Source organism: Oryza sativa, chromosome 2 (genome assembly GCF_034140825.1).
Source record: "Oryza sativa Japonica Group chromosome 2, ASM3414082v1".
NCBI classification, from domain to species: Eukaryota; Viridiplantae; Streptophyta; class Magnoliopsida; order Poales; family Poaceae; genus Oryza; species Oryza sativa.
Genome location: NC_089036.1, coordinates 16,589,872 through 16,597,270, shown reverse-complemented (window position 1 = coordinate 16,597,270; position 7,399 = coordinate 16,589,872). Strand labels below are relative to the sequence as shown.

The following is a 7,399-nucleotide window of genomic DNA, read 5'->3' as shown; positions in this document are numbered from 1 at the left end:
GAACCACATTAATCAAAGCAAGTTGAATAATCATTCAACGATGGTATTGTGCTGGTCCTAGGCAAAACCCTTTAGAGACGCGAGGCTAGTCACAAGCGTAGCCACTCAAAATAGCACGAAAATAACACAAACAAAACAGCAACAACAACAACTTCCTCTCTTCCCTTCCTTTTTTTTTCCTTCTCTTCACTTCTGATTTTTTTTTCTTTCTTTTTTTTTGTTTTCTTTCTTTTTTTTTGTACAGCAAGCTCAAAGCTTCAGCCAACAAGTCAAAACAAGAAGTAATGATGGGTTGGTTGGCTAGTTACATGATTCAGCCAACAAGTCAAAAGTGAGAGCACTTAAATGCTTTCTTGGGAAGGGCTGATTCACTTCAAAAAGTTGCAAAAGGGTTGGCTGTTGGTGGAGGCAGCAATAAATGCATTTGGGGGTGGCTGATGTGGTGATGAGGGTGCTGCTGGTTGTGGTGGACGAAATTTGGTGGGGTTGGAGGTGGATTTCGTGGTGAATATGGTGGTGATGGTGGCAGCGGGATGAAGATAAATGAAGTGATGGTGGAAGTGTTTGCGGTGACGAATTCGTGAGCAGAACTCGAAACTCTAAAGGACTAAACTACTAGAACCAGCAACTCAACCAATCGATGCAATCGAAAACTCAGCAAGCAAAGACTAAGTAAAACAGCAAAGGCTCAACATGTTTTGGTGATTTCGGGTTTGACCTATTTTAGTGGTTTTTCTTTTGGGCTGTAGGTAAAAACAAAGAAGTGATAAAATCTCTCACCGAGCAACTTGAGCTCTGATACCACTTGATGCAGCAACGGGGGTTCCCGATCTTTCGATGAGAGGAGGATAAACTTCGATTTGGGGAAGGATACGACGTTGGCGGTCCGACTACAACTACCACAGGGGTGCTGCGCCTTAGCAACCGGTACACCGACTCCACGTTATTGCTGTTCTTGCCGTGCCAAGAACAACCTTGAACCTGCAAGCAATCGAAGAACAAGCAAGAACAAGCTGACAAGGAAACAGCTCACGGCACTTGTCAAATGATGAAACTTAAACAAACCAAAATGGGGTTCTGAATACAAGTATCCGGGTGGTCTAGCCGACACACGCGAGTACAAGGAAGTAGCTGCAGCTAAACTTACATCAAAACAAAACCCAAAGTGCAAAATGGTGGCTGCTAGGAGTTTATATAGGTGGAGGAATGACCAGGAGAGGAGGTGGGAGCAAACCCTAGGTTTTGTGGACCCCTAATGGGCTGTAATGATACAAGGCCCAAGCCCAAGTTTCTGATGTAAAGAACTATTTTCGTCATTCTGAGCAGCCTGGGTCAAAGTTGATGGTGAGGCCACACATAGCTGAAAGTAGACGACGAGATCTTTCCAACAAGTACTCATTTGCCCCGTTTGCCCTCCGGAGTGAAGAGCATTGACTTCATCAAATCAGCGCTGCTAGTGCTGCTTGCGATTTGGTTCCTCTCCCATATTCCTAACAACAAGTAGATCATAACAACCATTTAGTAGCACCCAATTCTGACAAGAACTTGTATGATTAGCTAGGAATGACTTTACCTGATAATTAAGTTCACGAGCTCGAGCTCTAGTCATTGGTCCTTGCTGTGCAATAGGCGTGGTTGTATCGTTGGAAGGGATGTCCTCATCACACTGCCACCAGACCCTCCCCCTCCCATCGTTGTTGTTGGAGTCGCCAGAGCCCACACGGTGGATCCGGAGTTCCCCAGCCACTACCGAGTACCCTGCCTCCGGATTCGTCATCGTCGCCCTCCCTACCGCCAAGCTCCGCCATCACAGCATTCCCCACCGCCGGATTTGCCGCCGCCGACCTCCCCACCACCGGATCCGTCCACAGCCGTCGTTGCCCTCAACCCCCCGCCACTGTCGCCCGCCATGCCGCTCCCACCCATGACCGGCCTCTCCCAAGCCCGCTGCCACCGGAGCTGGGAGGGGGAGGGCGTCGGCTGACAAATCTGGGAGGGGTAGGGCGTTGGCCGTCAAGCCCTCAGCCCCCTGCCGCCGTCGTCGCCTGCAGCCACCGCCGCTGGATCTGGAAGGGGAGGGTGCCGGCGGACGGATCAAGGAGGAGGGGTAGGGCGCCGGCCGTCAAGCCCTTTGTAACAGCCCTACATTCATAACCAGGTATTTAGAAGTGCATTTATTGTCCTTTAGATTTCATATTTACTATATTGTAATTTGATCATAGGCGATAACAAAATTAACTCTAATCGATAAAATTGAAACCACTTCTATTTAAACAATAATTTGAACAGAAGTGTACGTGTGTAATAATTTATTCAAATACTAGTTTATTCATCACCAACAAATAAATTTTGTAGAATTTTTACTCTCTGTTTAGGCCTCCTAAAAATTCAAACCAACTTTCAGCCTAACCAATTTCATCTTTTCACCAGAATTAAAATATTTCGAATTTTTGAGTGAAACTTTGAAAAATGGAAACTAGGTGTCCAGATCTATCTCCACACCAAAGGATAAAATTCTATCACTATTATTTCTTGAACTAACTGAGTGTCATAGTGCAAGAGGTGTAAAATTGTTGAAAATTTCTGAAAATCTGCCCAAATTCTTGTTCCACCTCTATTCCAATCCTTACCTCTTAAACCACCATGACTTGGGCCCACTTGTCACTGACCTTGGGTGCCTCTTTAGCCCAAAACCCACCCTTAGGCGTTCTCCCCACCTCAGGACATAAGGTGGGAAGAGGAAAACCCCTTCTTCCTCCCCTTTCACTTCCCTTGCTTGTTCTTTCTTTTCCTCATCAAGCTCATCTCATTTCTCCTCCCCAAATCCCATCCAATAGCTCAAGATCAATCCCTGCATGTTAGACCACAACAATCCCCATCATCCAAGCTTTCCATCCATCCCAACATAATGTGCAAGGAGAGTTGAGAGAGATCGAGAAGGAATAAAAGAGTGGTGGTTTCAGCCTGCAGGGCAGCAGCAGCATTTTGTTTTCCTCCATTTGGTGAGCTCCAGATCCTTTACCCTGGCCAAAAAGACTCTGCATGCAATGTTCTAGCTCATTCAAACGTTTATTTGGGGTTTTTATGGCCAGATCTAGTCGTTCTCGGGTCGTCATCGTGTTTGTTGTGTTGCCGGGCATCTCCAACGCCATCGCTGCTTCCTGGACCTCTCCGACCCCTTTCAGCTGCACGGTGAGACACTGCATACCCCTAAACAACCCATGCATGCACCCATATAGCCCATTCCGAACTGTAGCTCGACATGCATGCACATTCCAAGAACCACCGCCGCTGTAGCTTGTTTTTCACGAGCTATAGACCACCTCTTTCATCAGCACGGACACCTCCGTGTTCGCATGGACCTCCTCTACAGTTTCTCTGTTGAACTCGACCCCATCCGAGCCTCTGTTCGCTGCCGGCAAGCTCTAGACTGAGCCCAGTCATGGCTGCCTCCCCGTAAGCTCGAGCCAGGGACCTCATCGGTGAATTAGATAAACTTGAGGGTTCTTTCCCAAAAAAAAACAGACCAAGACATATAGCACTGTAGCCTTGACCGCTCTGTAATATCCAGGAAGTTCGAGGACTATTAATGGAAAACTGTTTTCAACATGCGCTGAAATTGTACTAAATTCAAAAATGTGTAGAAAATTCATCTGAATTCCGTTTGAGCTGAACAAAATTTCTGTGGATTAAGAAAAACGTGATATTCAATGTTGTAAAATAAAAATGACCAACTTTTGTACTGGTTTTCCCAGTAAAAACATAAATATCTATATGTATCCCTTGTGTGGTCTAGCTCTTAATAAATTCGTAAGAATTTATTGGTAAAAGCTAAAATTGTGAAACCAATTTTGTTGAGCTTATATTTTAGTACTCTTTGCTGTTGTGGTGTTGTTTTTGGCAAAACTACCTCTTAAATCTTGTTTAGTAGTTGTTTAGCATTCCCATGATTTTAACTTGTAAAACCCATATATAAATAATGACAACACATACAGCTGTGAAATATATTTTCTTAGGACCGGACCCGTGAGTGATGTACTTTACTCTAAAAATAATCATTATTATGAAAACTTGGTTTGAGTTGCAAGTTGCTTGTAATGCTCTAAAGGAAACACTAAAATTTTCAGAACTGCCATTTTCAGCACCTGAGATCTTGTCATTTTCATATCTCCCAAACCATAAGTGATAATCTGATGATTCTTTCACCTAAATTCAAGTTAAAATATGATCTACCCACTGTATTTATTCATAATTTATTGATCATTTTACATGTGCATGTTTACTTGGCTGTTATTCGCATATTGCTTCTTTTCGATAGATTCGGAGATTCCGGAGAGTAACGAGCCATATCCCAAGGAGGATAGTTACTACCCTCAGCAGCAAGGCAAGCACCTTAGCATATAGAACCTATGCTTTCTCTAAAAAGGATTTGGTTGCAATCTATACGTATATATATGCATGCATTGCCTAGATATTAATATTGTCGGTTTATGGTGTATGGGTAGAACCTATTTATGCATTTAGTTCTTGTGATATTGTTGTCCTTATACCCTATTACCACTAGTTGGGATTACTTGGGACGTCTTATTCATTAATGCTTAGCCATGCTTAGTGTTAATAGAACTATAGGGATGGACAGTGCTATTAATTGTGGTATATAGACAACTTGCATTATTGGGCATAAAACTTGAGCACTTACACTAAATAATGGTTGATAAAATATGTTGGACTTGGACGGGTGATAGGACGATGATGGGAGGTTGGTTTCCCCTGATGCAAGTAGCCTCGTCTAGGTCGTTAAGGACCGAACATTTTGACATCTAATCAAGCATCTTACGTACTTACCACATGTCTTATTTGGGACCGGCTTGTTCTTACTAGTTCTACTGTGATCATTTATACCACGTTGGAGAGTCGTGAGGCAGGTAGCCTTTGGAGGGCCTCGGGTGCCTAGGTTTGGCCGGGGGTGCCTCCCGCGTGGCGCGCCCGCCTTGGTCACATCATGCACGCACGTGACTGAGTCGTCGGGAACCCCGACGTGGTATAGATGGTTGGGGTGGGATTAGGAAAGGCATGTAATGAGCTTGTATCACTCGTGTACCGCACTCGTCGGGGTGTGTAGCTTTTGATCCTTGTTCATTTCGTGTGGGTCCAGTTGTACACCTCTGATCAGAGTATAATCTATTCGAATAGTCGTGTCCTCGGTTATGGACAATGCTTGATGTGTTAGTCAGTTATGTTAGCATCAAATGTGGATTATTATGGATGGGATTATGTTTGATGGTGGTGTTGGCATATTGTGCCATGTTGGTATGGACTTTGGTGGTCCATGGTTGATGATGAGAGTGCCGTTTGGGCTCATTTGCTTATACATTTCAGAATTATATACTTACTGTCCATAAATTAAAATGATGCTAGATTTACTTGTCCTTGCTTATTTTACTCATTAATTGCTTACAAAAATTAGCTTTATGCAAATGTTGAACCTAGAGACCCACTATAGGCTAGAAAGCTTGCATACTTCTCTCTCCCTTATGTATATACAATTTTGGGTAAGACTTGCGAGTACAATCTTGTACTTAACCCGGTGTCTGCAATTTCAGGAGAGGATTCCGGTTATGAGTTATACTTCTTGTGTGGTCATTGCTCTGCCGAGGGCGACGAGGGCAATGAGTGACCTCTTGCAGCTTGGCTCTTACCCGGTTGGTTTGCCCTAGTGGGATTGTGGCACCACCGGTTTTATCTTTTGCTTATGAACTCTATTTGAGACTTCCGCTGCTATATTTATGTGTTGTATGTTGGGACCTTGGACCCTATTATGTGTCATGTACCTCACTGCACTTTAACCCTATTATGGTACTTGCTATGTTTATTAATTGCTTGCGATAAAAGTGTGAGGCTAGTCGCATTCCTGGGGACTAGCTAAGCATGAGTAACGGGTTTTGATCGCTTGAGATAATCGGGGATAGCACTTTGGATCGAGTCACTGGGGTATGCTTTTGGTCGCCACCTTCGAGTGGTTGACAGGCATATGACAGAGTGGACTGGCAAGCTATCTTACAGTTATGTCTTGCGCTCACTACTCGACATTCCGGTTATTATAACAGAAGGTTGTCAACCGCGATCATGGACACATTGAGGACGAATGGCTATTTATGCGTGTATGGATCCCACTTCTCCAATAATATGTGGTGGTCGCGTTGGACACTGGATGGTATAATACTCGGGGTGTCCACACCTTAGCCCCCCGGCGCCGCTCCCGCCCACGAACGGCCCCTCCCGAGCCCGCCACCGCCGGATCTGGGAGGGGAGAGCGCCGCTGCCTCCCCCCTCGTGCGCCACTGCATGCCTCCTTCCCTCCAGCTGCCGCTGCCGCCTGCCGACGCCCGCTACCGCCGAGGAGGGGAGGAGTGCGTGGGAACCGGGCATACGTGCGTGAGTGCGGGAGTGCGTGCGGGGAGGAAATAACTTGATTATGTTTCTGGACGAGCAATGACGGCGTTTCACGTCGCGTCCTTCATGGGGGTGTTGTTCTAGAGAACCTTACCCATGCAGCGATGGCCATTGGTGGACTCATGTGCCTGTTGTGTTGGCGTTAGCTAGGTGCAGAAAATGGTGCTTTTGTAACTTGGGCTCTGATGATGTCCGACATGGGAACTCGATGTTGTCCATTTTGTTGTTTTGGCAATGCCTTTGCTAATGGGCCAGCTCAATAGTCAGGCCTTTTCTCGGTGAACAAGACGTGGGTTTTTGCATTCCTTGTAACCAAACCGAGTAGTGGGACGGCCGCACGGTTGGTGTAGTGGCACGGGGTGAGGCAGCTGTGGCGGCCGAGCTGGAGTCTGGGGGAGATGGACGACCCTGATTTTGTGCGCGGGCATGGGAGCAGACGCTCAGTCGAAGGGAGGCATGGGAGGGAGAGCAGTGGAGCGTGAGGTGGGAGGAGGAGATGGCCACACGGAGCGGTGCGGTTCGGGAGCGGAGGCGGCATGACGGTTCTAATTTCTTGCGTATCGTATTGGTGTCGACAATAAATATTTTAAATGATAAATATAGTCAATTATCAGTCAACCGATCATCGTTTCTGAATAGCCGCTATCGATTCCGACCATTTCACCCTAAGTGAGATAGTAGAACTAGAAGTCTAGAACCGAGGAAAATCACAAAGAAAAGCCCCAACTCAGCTTGCTTGTTCTACGAATCACCGGCCATTCAACTTGATCAGAAATGGCCGAAAGCTGGCTAGCGCATTTGTTGGGCCATAAATCGGTTGATTAGAAAGACAAGGAATAAGTCCACTTTTCATCCCTCAACTTTACATCAAGTTTGTTTGATATCCCTTATCTCCAATACCAGAAATCTCCACCCCTAAACTATACAAGACCATGCAATTTAGGTC

At 45.7% G+C, this 7,399-nt stretch overlaps 1 long non-coding RNA gene across 1 annotated transcript; it reads left to right on the top strand.

Annotated features, from left to right (window-relative positions):
- Positions 1-2,755: 2,755 nt before the first annotated feature.
- Positions 2,756-5,876, top strand: LOC107280087 (uncharacterized). The gene is made up of 4 exons (XR_001543139.3): positions 2,756-3,002; positions 3,093-3,192; positions 4,319-4,384; positions 5,604-5,876. It is a non-coding gene; the product is annotated as an uncharacterized lncRNA (long non-coding RNA).
- The last annotated feature ends 1,523 nt before the right edge of the window (positions 5,877-7,399 follow it).